The 13,444-nt window shown below is 42.6% G+C and overlaps 1 protein-coding gene across 2 annotated transcripts in view; it reads left to right on the top strand.

Moving 5' to 3' along the window:
• The first annotated feature begins 3,273 nt into the window (after positions 1 to 3,273).
• IL1RAPL2 (interleukin 1 receptor accessory protein like 2) overlaps positions 3,274 to 13,444 on the top strand; it is a 1,238,422-nt gene continuing 1,228,251 nt past the window's right edge. For both annotated transcript variants that reach the window (XM_032846194.1, XM_032846191.1), the window contains exon 1: positions 3,274 to 3,810. The gene's annotated coding sequence lies outside the window, so the exon portion shown is untranslated. The remainder of the gene's footprint in view (positions 3,811 to 13,444) is intronic.

Genomic DNA, 13,444 nt, shown 5'->3' with positions numbered 1-13,444 from the left:
TACTTTGAGGAACAAAGTCCTAGACCTCCAAGTTTCACTGAGTTGTTTTTGAGAGGTCACACTGGTTCCTTCCTTATTTTCTTGGCCTCTTGTTCCTGCTTGGATACTTTATTTTTATATTCCTCAAATTCGTTGAGATCTCTTCATTTAACCATAAACCAGACCAATAGAATTAGCCAAACAAGCTGCCCTCTTTGCTACGTACCAAGAACGCTTTACCCACCCAAAGGAAATCCACTGATATGCCATGGTTCCTTAATTTTCTAGTTATAGAAAATCTTCTTAAGATCTCTGGTGAAGGATGATGTTACTGAAGAAGATAAGGTTGGCCAGCCTAGTTAGTCATTTATCACATTGGAAAATAAACCATTGTCATGAGCAGAGAGGACGGGAAGAATGGTAGGTACACAGGAGAGTAGGTTTTGATGGGATGGGAGGAGCAGAACTTGGATACTAAAGGCACATGGGGTGTGTTAGAGTGAAGCTGGGTCAAACTGGGTATAGAAAGATAGTGAAAGGAGGAATCAACAGGACAGGAAGATAGAGTTTTTATTTTTGTTTTGTTATGTTTTGTTTTTAATGTATTGTCTACATTGTGTTCACAGTTTGCCAAAGAATATTATGGATGGCCATCCTCAATGAACTCCCTTCACTCCGAATTCTGGCTTTTTTTTAATAGTATTTATTTATTTGACAGACAGAGATCATAAGTAGGTAGAGAGGCAGGTAGAGAGAAAGAGGGGGGAAAGCAGGCTCTCTGCTCAGCAGAGAGCCTGATGCGGGACTCGATCCCAGGACCCTGAGATCATGACCTGAGCCAAAGGCAGAGGCTTTAACGCACTGAGCCACCCAGGCTCCTGACTTCTGGCTTTTTAATGCCTTAATGTAAGTGAGAGACCTCATGGTTTGGCCAAAAGGCCTCACCATGAGAGCCCAGTGGCTCAGCTCAGGGTCCAAGGGCATGGTGCTTTGCTAAAGGTTAGACTGGAGGTACCAGGCACCCAACCAGAAAAGTAAGACTTGAGATGGTGTTCTTTTTACCCTGCGTTGCTGCTCTCACTAGCTGGTTTGAAGCATATGGCATTGAATGAGTAACATTAATGTAAGTCGGGCTGTCTGCTGGAAGTGGTGATGTGGACTGTCAGGGCAAGCACGCAGGCAAAGGAAAGTTTACATAAACTTCCCAGCAAAGAGGAAGACAGAATTGGCTGTTTAATCCCCGTCAGAAGAATGGGCTTTTATCTGAAAATAAGAGCTGTTACAAAACAAGGAGAAACTGTAGGACATTTCTCCTGTTTCAAAAATGTAGTCTCCTGCCCTTTCCCTCCTCCCCTGCTGTGCATAAACAACAAAACCCTGGGAGGGAAACTTCGTGTTGATTTGTGCTGAAAGGACTTTTCCTTCCACACCTGGCATCTCTTGATTCCCCAACTTAACCTCAATTGCAGAAATAATTTTTCAGGGTAGGGTTTTGTGGGATATGGTGGGTGAGATGGTCCACAGGGAAAAAAGAATGCATAAACTTGGCTCGAGAGGTGAGGGAGGGACCGCGATTTGAATTGTGCACAGGCTCCCGCTTTGAAAACCCAGTGGATGAGGGGCAGAAGCTAAGTGACCAAGGAAGCGGGCCCGGAGGGCGCGGGTGTAGCTGTCCGCCAGGCACAGAGTTCTCAGTTGCTCCCTCTCGGTCCTTATCTCTATCTCTGGCTCATTTGCTCTCTGTAGCTAACGCAGAGCAATGGAACAGCTTCAGGAGAACAGCTGGAGAAAGCTCAGAGAAAGACAAATAGGAGCCCATTTCCGCTGCAAATGCTTGAGCACAGCGCTCAGCTGACCCGTTAAATGAGCAATCCTGTTAAGTGTGTTAATCAGCAAGGAGCCCGTGAGCTGAGCGGTAGGCTCTGGGAGATACCTGGAATAAAAAACGGGACTCTTCCTCTGCTGCCATTCAGACCTTGTCAGTTTCTGAGTTGCAGTCCTTCTTCCCTATTACTTTTTTTTTTTTAATTTCTTTTCAGCATAACAGTATTCATTGTTTTTGCACCACACCCAGTGCTCCATGCAATCCGTGCCCTCTCTAATACCCACCACCTGGTTCCCCCAACCTCCCAACCCCCCCACCCCGCCCCTTCAAAACCCTCAGATTGTTTTTCAGAGTCCATAGTCTCTCATGGTTCACCTCCCCTTCCAATTTCCCTCAACTCCCTTCTCCCCTCTCCCTATTACTCTTAAAGAGAGGAGCTCCTGGGCTCTGTGACCTTGGAGAGCAGGTGGTCAGGATCATTGCTAGAGAGCTGTAGGCCGCATGAACAATCACAGCCCAGGTCTTATTTCCAAGCCCCTCCCGGGGTCCCAGAACACTCCTGCTCAGTGTATGATTGTCAAGGCTGGAGAACCCTGAGACCTGGGGATTTCTAACGTGGGAGGCGCGGAAAGGAGTTTTCTCTGGGACTGGGAAACTCATATGAATACAATTAGGGGGCCTGTGTTTTTAATACCATTAAGTTCTGGCCAGGGAGGAACCAAGTAGGTAAACTCCTGGTTGAGCTAGACACCTATTCAGTGGGTGGAACTAGGGACCAGGGGATGAAAAACTTGTTTAGTGGTTTTCCACGCCCTCACTCTGTTCAGCGCTCGCCCCAACCCTGTATACCGGCTTACTCTTGTACGGACACTAGACGGCGCTGCCGGGACGCGCTTTCCTTCTCGCAGGAAAGGTAAGAAGGAAGTGCTTCCCCCCCCCCTTTCTTTTTCTTTTTCTTTTTTTTTTTTTTAAACCAGGGATGGGGGACTCGAGGTTGGCAGTCTTTCCCAGTCTCCCTCCCCTCCCCGCGCTCCCAAATCTAAAGGGGTGTGGAAGAGGAGGAGCAGCAGCAGCCCTTTTCCGTGACGCGCCTGAGCGGTTCTCTCTAATCCCCACCTCCTCCGCGGTGCAATCAGTCAGCCCCGAGAACTGTTAGCGACCGAGACGAGCTCTAGGTGATTTCCACTACCTTCCTACCCCCACTCTAGGCATTCTTTTGGAGGCAGCAAGAGCGGTGGCAGGATGTGAGGCGAGCCTGGAGCGTACTTTCCGGGCGCTGCTCCTTCTTCGGAGCTAGGGAGGACCGTGTAGGTTTTTGCGCACAGGCTGGAGAGGGTTCCTGGGAAAGCCTGAAGCCTCGAACAGGCGGGAGAGAGGCGAGCAGTCACAGTTCGCACTTGAAGCCTGCGCTGCAGTCTGGGTAGTAGAGCTGTTGCCCTTAGGGCGTACATGCTTTGTGAGGAGAGAGAGAGTCACAGGCTGAGGCACCTGCATCCCTCGGTGTACCATTTGGCCAAGACAAGGTGCAGCTGGAGCACGGCTGCTCCGGAGCAAAGTCGCGAAGGAAGAGGCTGAGAGGCAGGCGACTTAGGAAGAGTCTGGTCACGGAGCCGAGAGGCGGCACCTGACGATCTGGCAAAGGGGAGTAATTTAGGAAGCTTTTTTAGCCTCCCTGTCCAGCTCCCCCTAAAGTCTACGAAAACTCTGTTGAACTCTAGAAATCTTGCTTGGGTTAGGAGAAGTTTCCTAGCACCCTCCTTGGCTAGGACAGGGAGTGGAGAAAACAGGCGGGGCTGCTCTGTCCACTGCTCCGGAAGACACCCTTTCCTCCAAGCCGCCTCCAGCTCTGATCGCCCTTGGGGAGCCTCCCTTTTTGCCCAGCAAGCTCGAGCCCGCACTCCTTGGAACCCAGCTCTTCCTCTCGCCCTGGACCTCTTGCCCCAGACATGGAACTGCATGCGTGAGCCCTGCCGGACGTCGCCTGCTGTTGTGGAAGACTCAGACAGGTAATGCCCGTTTGCATAACCGGACAGTTGGCTGGCGAGGAGAGAACGTGCTAGGCTCTCAGGCGACAGGAGGGAGTAGGCGGGTTGCGACCAACAGAAGCTCTACCTCTCCTTCAGCCCTGGTTCTTGCTCGTGGAAACACTTGCCAGTTTTCTTTCTCTTCCTTCACCTCTCCCAGAAAGTTTAGGGGCTGGAACTCCCAAGGCCAGGGGCTCTTCGGCTACAACTAGCGAGTGCTGCCTGCCAGGTGCAGGTAAGCCGGTGTGTTTCATTGCTGCGGGCAGGATCTTTGTGATCTTTGCAGCTGGTGCACGGACACTGTAGCTTGGAAAGCACTTTCCCACTGGGGTCTCATCTCTGATTCTGCCCACGTTTTCGGCCCACGTTTTCGGCCCACAGCCAGGAGAGCAACCGCACAGGGATAGTGCCCAAGGCGACTCAAAGGTGAAGCAGTGAGGGGTTCCCCAGCAGTAAGCTCCAGGTCCTGGAGATTCCCAGCAAGCAGGGGACAAGAGAGAGCTCTGGTGATAAGAGACCATCTCTGTCCGCCTGCCTGCCTGCCTTGAAAACCCAAAGGTAGCCCAGCTCAGACTTTGGGATGCTCCAGGGATTCTCCACAGGAATCCCTACTCCCCCTTGAGCCAGTTTCTCAGGTTGAGTGATCCTCTCCCAACCATTGCTCAGGGGAGAGGACCCACCTGTGCTGAGCAGTGCTTCATACTTTTTGAGAAGGAACCCCAGAGAAGGAGGAGAGGGTGAGGAGGGACAGCCATCCAGTGTGACCTGCCTTGTAGCTCTGGGCCAGAGATTGGAGCAATGAACTTGATTTGTTACTTACTATAAGACGTCTAAGAAAAATGCTTTGGCAAAGAAACATGGCAAAGGAACTGAGTATTATAATAATTCTCCATTTTAGGGATTTCTCCTGGTTCCCACAGCCACTCCCTTCCCCATCTCTGGGACCCAGGGGCCCAGGAGGGAAACATTAGTAAACAGGTATTTAAGGTTTTCTCTGTGCCATCCAGCTATGACTGGGCAGAAGTGCTGGAAAAGAACCTTTCTGCTGAAAGCTACTTTGGACCCTGTCACTGGTGGTTTTTTTTTTTTTTAGGGATGGGGTGTCTTCAGGAATGATTTACCCCCACCAGTACATTCAATCTCACCTTCTATAGACTTCCAAGAAGAAATCCTTCTCACATTTCCTGGCCAGGGGAGCCAAGTTGTGGATTACTGAACAGGTGGCACAGCTGGGCATCAGATCCAGAGTAAGGAAGGAGGGAGGAAGGAAAGGACATATCCCTGAGGTTTTGCAATTTCAGCAGGCATGTACTGCTCAGGAAGGTTACCTCCATTACAGCCCTCCAGGAGTTAAGTCAGGAGTTAAGTCCTGAAGGAGTTAAGTGTCCAGAACAGGTGTAGGAGCTGGAGGCCACTTCTCCACTGACACCCTCCTCAGGCTGTCCCTGAGGAGTTAGATGAAGTATGGTGCCTGTACAATGTTGCCCTACTGGGCTCTTTCCAAATAGGGTAGTAGGCACTTATGCTTCTGCAGGTCTTGCACCTCAGAACACGTTTTTGTTTTGTTTTGCTTTGCTTTGTTTTGTTTTCAGTGCTCCTTACTTACCCAGACAGAAATTAGGCAACTACCCTTGTATGTAGGAAGACTGAAAATCCCAGGTGTATTTCAGCCAGAGGCTTCAGGGGAAATTTCTACCTGTGCCCATTTCACCCTTTCTACCCCTCCTCTGTGGAGTAACCCTAACTATAGGGCCATTATTATTTCGATCGTGCAGTGTCTGGATCAGATGGGGTGTCTCCAGCTCTGAGCTGCCGGCTCATTGTGTGAGCTCTCCAATTTGGGGGCTGCTTTGGGCTAGATAGCCTGCAATTACAGGATATGGAAGCAGATGATTTAAATAGAAAGTATTTACACGTGGGTAAAAGGCTTTGGCACTAAAGGTTCCTGGTTCGCCCACTCTAGGTCCAGCTGGCCAAAAGGAGGGGCAAGTGGCTACTACTTGGGACAGTGGAGCCATGACTGCTTCTGCTTCTGCCTGATAGGTCAAGGGCAGGCCTTCAGAGCAGTACAGCTGGGGATTTAAGTGAGGCTTTGCAGTATGGTCTCTGCTGCCCTCACAGACATCTGGGTAGTCCTCCCTCAGGTTAAACAATGGGCCATTTTCAATTTTTGTGGGACTACTGCTGCTATGACCTCTTTGTGCAGAGGCTAAAGGCACTGATAAGGCATATGGGATATAGTGGTTCCCCTGGGCTGTGGTTTTTACAGACAAAGTCCAGTCTGACTCTTGATTTACCCACTCATTTCCTGAGACATGGCTTTTTAATTGAGTAGAACTTTCTTGAGCATCAGTAATTGGTGATAGAGTCCAAAGAAGCATATGTTGCTTGCCAGGGTGAATGGATGGTGTGGCTACCTGGAGAATAGCCCAAATTACCCACCTGGCACATGTTGCCACAGGTGCAAAGCCACTGAAGTTTTGTTTAGCCTTAGGAAGACATACACGAGAGTCCAGCTTTATAAAGGAGATGATGAATTTTGAAGTGATTCTTCCAGTTTTCTTTAGAATAATAAACTTCATGTTATCAATCATATTGGATTACATAGTTCACTGAAGTGGATCAGAGCAAAACATTTGCCATTTGAGAAGGGCAAAGGTGGGGAAAGTAAAATGAATTAAAATATGGTTGAAATGATCAAATTCTTTGGTAAAACAGAATTGTGTGTTCACATCTGTCCCTTAAAGGAAATCATCACTGTGTGCGGTTTGATGGCCTGAGCTGATCCTGTGACAGGTTGTTGCAGCACAATAAAAATTAAAGAAGAAAAATGCATTTTCTCCTTTGTACTTGGCTATTTCTGTAACTATGACAGTACCGACTGCAGCCAGGGCTTTTAGAAGAATGTACACGTTGCCTTCTTTATTTGAAAAGTACTGTAAGCTCCTTGGTGAAAAATACACCATAACCAAGTAGAAGAAATTAAAAAAAAAATCCCAGGTTTCAACTTTTCTTACCTTACTAAAGTAAAAAGGTATAAAGTATAAGGTAAGAAAAATCACCAAACATCAGGGTATGGGCTAATGGGGCTTTTTAGGGCTGGTTTCTAGCTGTAGCCAATAGCCCACACCCTTTAACCCCTGAGGTTTATTTCTTGAGCCTACATCAGGAAGCCATGATCAGACCTAACTTGGTGGGGAAAGATATAAATATTAAATGTGCAATGTGTACTTTAATTATCCTGAGATAGGACTTGAGAATAAGGTTCTTATTAAGTTTATACTTGGAACTGTCAGTGCCAAGGGATTTGCCAAAGTAAAACATGCCTGGTCAGTATAAGGCCTGATGCAGAAATGTACTTCATGGGTTCATTTGGCCAAAGCTAACATGAATTCAAACTCTGGGCTGGTTCACTTTGAACTGCCTTGCAATGAGATTGGAGGCACTGGAGTGAGTCCATTGTGGGTCAGTTTCTCTTGGGCGTCCCCAGCCACAGACATGGCTCCAAATCTTTGATCCAATAACCTAAATGTATATTCTCTGTGCCAAGGAGCCAGGTTTAAGCCTTCTTGCTTTATTTTGCTCCTTTAATCTGACCTCTTCATGTAGCTGTACCTTCCCTTCACTCTTGAGTTCTCTAATGCTTTTTACCTTTCTTACTTTATTCTTCTTTCTGGGTGGGTTTTTTTTTTGGGCACATAAAATGTATTCAGATGCTATTTTGGCACCCCTTTCCGTTCATTCTCATTCATCTTTGACTCCTGAATGCCTTATCCATTCCTGCTTCCTGCTTCTGTCTTTTATTAAATGCCCTGAGTTCTGTCTCTGGAATAGGAATTTTTCCTTTACGTTCCTATTGCTACTACTCCCTGTCAAGTCCTCTAGATACTTTTGTTCTTTCCTTTCCTTCCCCCCCCCCTTTCCTTTCCTTCCTCCCCCTCTCCTTTCCTCCCTTCCTCTCCATTCTGGACCTGGTCTGCTTTAAAGACTCTTCTTGTCATTTTTATTCTGCTCTCCAATTCACTATATCCTACATATTAGGACTAATATTTCTGAAGTCCTCTTAGTTCTTCACTTAAGTGTATTGATACCTAGTGAGTGAATATTAGGTGGTGGGGATTGTTACTGAATCTGAAAGAGTTTCTAATAATTAGAATTGCTTAATACATTAAATACCTTCCTTCTCACATGATGATCTAATTGGGCCAGACCACTAATCATTATCCAACATAATATTTGTTATCCACCCTTTCTACCTCTGCTTATGCCATTCTTTTAACTTGGAATGTCTTTCTCCTCCTCCTCCCATCTCTACTTCTCTGCCTGTTGAGTATGAACCATATTCAAGAAGTAGTTTAAGGGGTGCCTGGGTGGCTCAGTGTGTTAATCCTCTGCCTTGCGCTCAGGTCATGATCTTGGGGTCCTGGGATCTAGCAGCCAGCGCATCAGGCTCCCTGCTCAGTAGGGAGCCTGCTTCCCCCTCTCTCTGTCTCTGCCTGCCTCTCTGCCTACTTGTGATCTCTGTCTGTCAAATAAATAAATAAAATCTTAAAAAAAAAAGAAAAAAGAAGTAGTTTGAATGACACCTCTTTCATGCAGCCCTCCCTTATTTCTCCCTCATGCTCCATAGCCAAAAGAATTTCTCCCTTCTTGGAACTCTCTTGACACTTTCTTGATTCTTTGTTTATGGTACTTAACTTATTCTGAAACCATTATTGCTATTTATTATCTTATTTCCTCTACTAAAGTTTAAACTTCTTGAAGGCTATGTTATCTGCCCCTTATTCTGCAAGAGTGTCATGCATACAGGGGGCATCCATTATATATTTAACTGAACTGCCATTGTGATCTCAAGGTTAGCCTTAACATTTAACTGAAAATCCCTATCTAAATGAGAGTTTCAGGTTAAGTAGGAAATTGTCAAACCTATTATCTGCCAATAATGCTATGAAATAGTATAATAAGGCAGTGATGTTTTTAATAGTCATGCTTTGGAAGTGCTCTGTCCAATAAACATGTGGTTGTATAAATTTAAGTTGATTACAATTAAATGAAACTAAAAATTTGGTTCCTCGGTTGCAGTAGCCACATTTCAAGTGCTCGGTAGCCACAAGTTGCTAATGATTACCATGCTGGAAAGTGCAGCTATAGAACACTTTCATTACTGTAGAAAGTTCTATTGGGCAGTGACTTTATGCAGCAGTGGTTCTCTATGTTTATTTCCACCTAGAAACAAGTTTGCAAAGTCAACTGCTTGTATGGGTTTATGGAGAGTTATTCAGTTTCCTTCCCTCTTAGGGCACAAATCACTTAATAACATTACAAGAATCACTTTGATTCACTTTGAGGGAGAATTGAGATATTTACACCACATTAAACACCAAAATTCTGATGAAATTTTGAAGGATAATTATAAGGACCTTGATCTTCCACATACAAATTGTACTAGAAATAACAGTAATTAGGGGTGCCTGGGTGACTCAATTGGTTAAGTGTCAGACTCTTGATTTCAGCTCAGGTAACTTCTTGATTTAGGCTCAGGTCATGATCTCAGGGTCCTGGGATCTAGCCCCATGTGGTCTCTCTGCTCAGTGGGGAGTCTTCTTGTCTCCCTTTCCCTCTGCCCCTCCCCCTGCTCATGTGTCTCGCATGTGCTCGCTCGCTCTCACTCTATAACTAACTAAATAAATAAACTCTTTAAAAAAAGAAGTAACACTAAATATTGTAGTACTTGTGCAGAAGCAGATGGATCAATGTAACAGATCAGTGCCTATTTCTTTAGAAATAGGGGACTATTTCTAAATATACTATGACTTTCAAAATAAAAAGCCATTTCAAACCTATGGACTGGGGGAAAAGATGGCTTTTTCAATAAATGTTATTAGGACAGGGCTAGTCATTTAAAGGGAAACTTAATAAACTGACCTCTATATTCACTATTTAGATCAAAATTAATTCTATTTGGATTAAATATTTAAATGAAAAACTATAAAGGTACTAGAAATATTCTATATTTTAAAATATACATTTAGTATAATTTAACATATATTTATAATATTTTTATAATTTTGAGGTTGAGGAGGATTTTCTAATCATTTTATGAAGACTAAAGATTTAAAGAAAAAGATTAATAAATTTTACCTTCAAAAAATCTATTATGGCAAAAAAAAAGAAACTAGGAAAAAAATCTGTGTCCTATAAAAAAGGGTATATATTCTTAATATATAAATAACTCCTATACATCATTCAAAAAATGTCCTAATAGAAAAATAGTGAAAAGTTATAAACAGAATAGTATTCTGGAATACCAATAGACAAAGTCACTTTGCAAGTAAACTAATAATTTTTATCTATCAGATTATAGAAGGTTTGAAAGATTAACAAAACATGGTGTTGGCAAGGCTGTAGGGAAATAGGTGATTTAATCCACTATGTAAATTGGTACATTTCCAAAGGATCATTTGGCAATCTGTTTAAAAATATTACAATGTACATACCTTCTATAATCTGGCAATTTCACTAAATTTTAGAATTTATCTTAAGATAAATGAAAGTTCTAGAAGATATATACACAAGAATGTTCATTAACCTTTTGTTTATAGTTTAAAAAAGTGCAGAAAAAGCCTAACTGGCTCTAATTGACTAGGTACATTGAGATGTGTCAGTTTAGCCAGTTATTACATATACATTAAAGATAATGTAAATATACATTTATTGATATGAATATATATCCATATATGTAATTTAATGGAAAAAATAGGCTACAAAGGAGCATAATTCAATTTCTTTATACATCTATGTATTTCTGTATATGTGCATATAAGCTTATGAAATGTATAGAAAATTGTTCACAAAAATGTTAATTATAGATAGAAGGATTTGGGGTTTTCTTTTAAAAACGTGTTTTTAATTGTATTTTCAGTGAGAATGATAAAAGCATATATGGTATAATATGTGTAAAATGCTTATCTCTGTACACAGTACTCAAATATTCACTGAATTGTAGTAATTTTTATGCTTATATCATTTACAAGAGAAGCTGGTCAAATGCAAATTTCAGAAGGATTCAAGTGTTAAATGTAAAAAAAAAAAGGAAAGTATATTATAACTGGAGTAAAATAAAAGTGACTTGGAAGGGCTTTCTAATAATAAAAATAAAGGAAGAAATAAGAAAACCAATAGATCATTTAACTTAACATTGAAAATGTAGGGGCGCCTGGGTGGCTCAGTTGTTAAGCATCTTTCTTTGGCTCAGGTCATGATTCCAGGGTCCTGGGATGGAGCCCCACATTGGGCTCCTTGCTCAGCAGGAAGCCTGCTTCTCTCTCTCCCACTCCCCCTGCTTGTGTTCCCTCTTGCTGTGTCTCTCTCTGTCAAATAAATAAAATCTTTAAAAAAGAAAAGAAAATGTGTGTGTGTGTGTGTGTGTGTGTGTAAAATGTGTAACAATAACATAAAGATAAATTAGGACAAATAATTGCAATATGTGATAGATTAAGGGCTATGTTTACTGCAAAATACAATTTTCCATCAGCTAACCACCTCCAAATAATAAAAGGTTATTTGAATTCTTACTACAAATACATACCTACATACAGTTATTACAGTATTTCAAATCTCAATTCTAATAACACCTACAGAATTTCTGGTGTTATGGAATGGTTGGGAAAGGACCATACTTTCATGCAGGTTCAGAATATCCTAGCATGGATTTACCCTGGTCCCTAGTTCCCTACAGATTTATACCTGCTAGTGCAACTATCTGTACAGGGAACAGTCCTGCCAGATCCAAAAATATAGCTGATTTTCCCCCTGCAATATTAGTTTTTTTACACTCAGGATGTTTGTCACCATTCTGGAAAAAAAAAAAAAAACTTGTATTAATCTGTGAACTTCCATTTAAGGGGATGTTTATTTATTTTTAATGTATCATCAAAACTTTATAAGAACATGAATATAAAAAAAATTATATCACTGATTCTTTAAAATGGTAGATTATGGATGAATCAGAAATGTTGTTACTTCTGTTTTTCATAATTTCTTTTTTTTTTAATTTCATTGTTTATGCACCACACCCATGCTTCATGCAATACATGCCCTCCATAATACCCACCACCAGGCTCACCCAAACTCCCACCCCTCTCCCCTTCAAACCCTTAGTTTGTTTCTCATAATTTCTATTATGTGATCACATTCCTTTTTTTCTTTTCAAATTCTTATTTATATTCTAGTTAGTTAATATGCAGGACAATATCAGTTTCAGGAGTAAAATTCAGTGATGCATCACATAGATACAACACCCAGTGCACATCATAACAAGTACCCTCCTGTGGCACCTGGGTGACTCAGTTGGTTAAGCCTCTGCCTTTGGCTCAGGTCATTATCTCAGGGTCCTGGGATTGAGCCCCACATCAGGCTCCCTGCTCAGAAGGGAGTCTGCTTCCACCTTTTTCTCTGGCCGTCTCCTGCTTGTTCTCTCTCTCTCAAATCAATAAGTAAAATATTAAAAAAAAAAAGACAAGTGCCCTCCTTAATACCCATCACCCATCTAGCCCATCCCCTTCCCCCTTTCCTTCCCTCCCTCCCTCCCTTCCCCTCATCCTCCCTTCCTCAGTTTGTCCCTGATCATTAAGAGTCTCTTATGGTTTGTTTCTCTCTCTCTTTCCTCCCCCCCCATACATTCAACTCTTTTGTTTCTTAAATTCCACATATGAATGAGATCATAATTTTGTTTATCTGACTGATTTTGTTTAGTGTACTACAACCTAGCTCCAACCATCTGTTGCAAATGGCAAAATTTCAGTCATTTTGATGGCTGAATAATATTCCATTATGTGTATACACACACATGCACACATATACCACTTCTTTGTCCATTCATCAGTTGATGGACATTTGGGCTGTTTCCATAATTAGGCTATTGTTGATAATGCTGCTATAAACATCGGGGTGCATGTATGCCTTTGGACCTGTGTTTTTTTATCCTTTGGGTAAATACCTAATAGTGCAATTGTTGGATCTTAGAGTAGTTCCGTTTTTTTCATTCTGAGGAATCGCTACACTGTTTTCCAAAGTGGCTGCACCGGTTTGCATTCCCACCAATAGTGTAAGAATGTTCCTCTTTCTCAGCATCCTCACCAACACCTGTTGTATCTATGTTGTTAATTTTAGTCATTCTGACAGGTGTGTTTGTTATGTGTGTTTGTTATGGTTTTGATTCATTATTTCCCTGATGATGAGTGATGTTGATAATCTTTTCCTGTGTCTGTTTGCCATCTGGATGTCCTCTTTGGAAAAATGTCTAGTCATGTCTTCTGCCCATTTATTGATTGGATTATTTGTTTTTTGGCGTGTTGAGTTTAATACGTTTTTTTTTTATATATTTTGGATACTAACCCTTTATTAGATATGTCATTTGCAAATATCTTCTCCATTCCATAGGCTGCCTTTTAGTTTTGTTGATTATTTCCTTCACCACACAGAAGCTTTTTATCTTGAGGAAGAATCAATAGTTCAATTTTTGCTTTTCTTTCTCTTGCCTCTGTTGCCATGTTTAGTAAGAAGTTTCTGAGGCTGAGACCAAAGGGGATGCTGCCTGTGTTCTTCTCTAGGACTT

The sequence above is a fragment of the Lontra canadensis genome, unplaced genomic scaffold (assembly GCF_010015895.1).
Source record: "Lontra canadensis isolate GAN:19392208 unplaced genomic scaffold, GSC_riverotter_1.0 scaffold172, whole genome shotgun sequence".
Classification (NCBI taxonomy): Eukaryota; Metazoa; Chordata; class Mammalia; order Carnivora; family Mustelidae; genus Lontra; species Lontra canadensis.
This window is presented reverse-complemented; position numbering and strand designations above follow the sequence as displayed.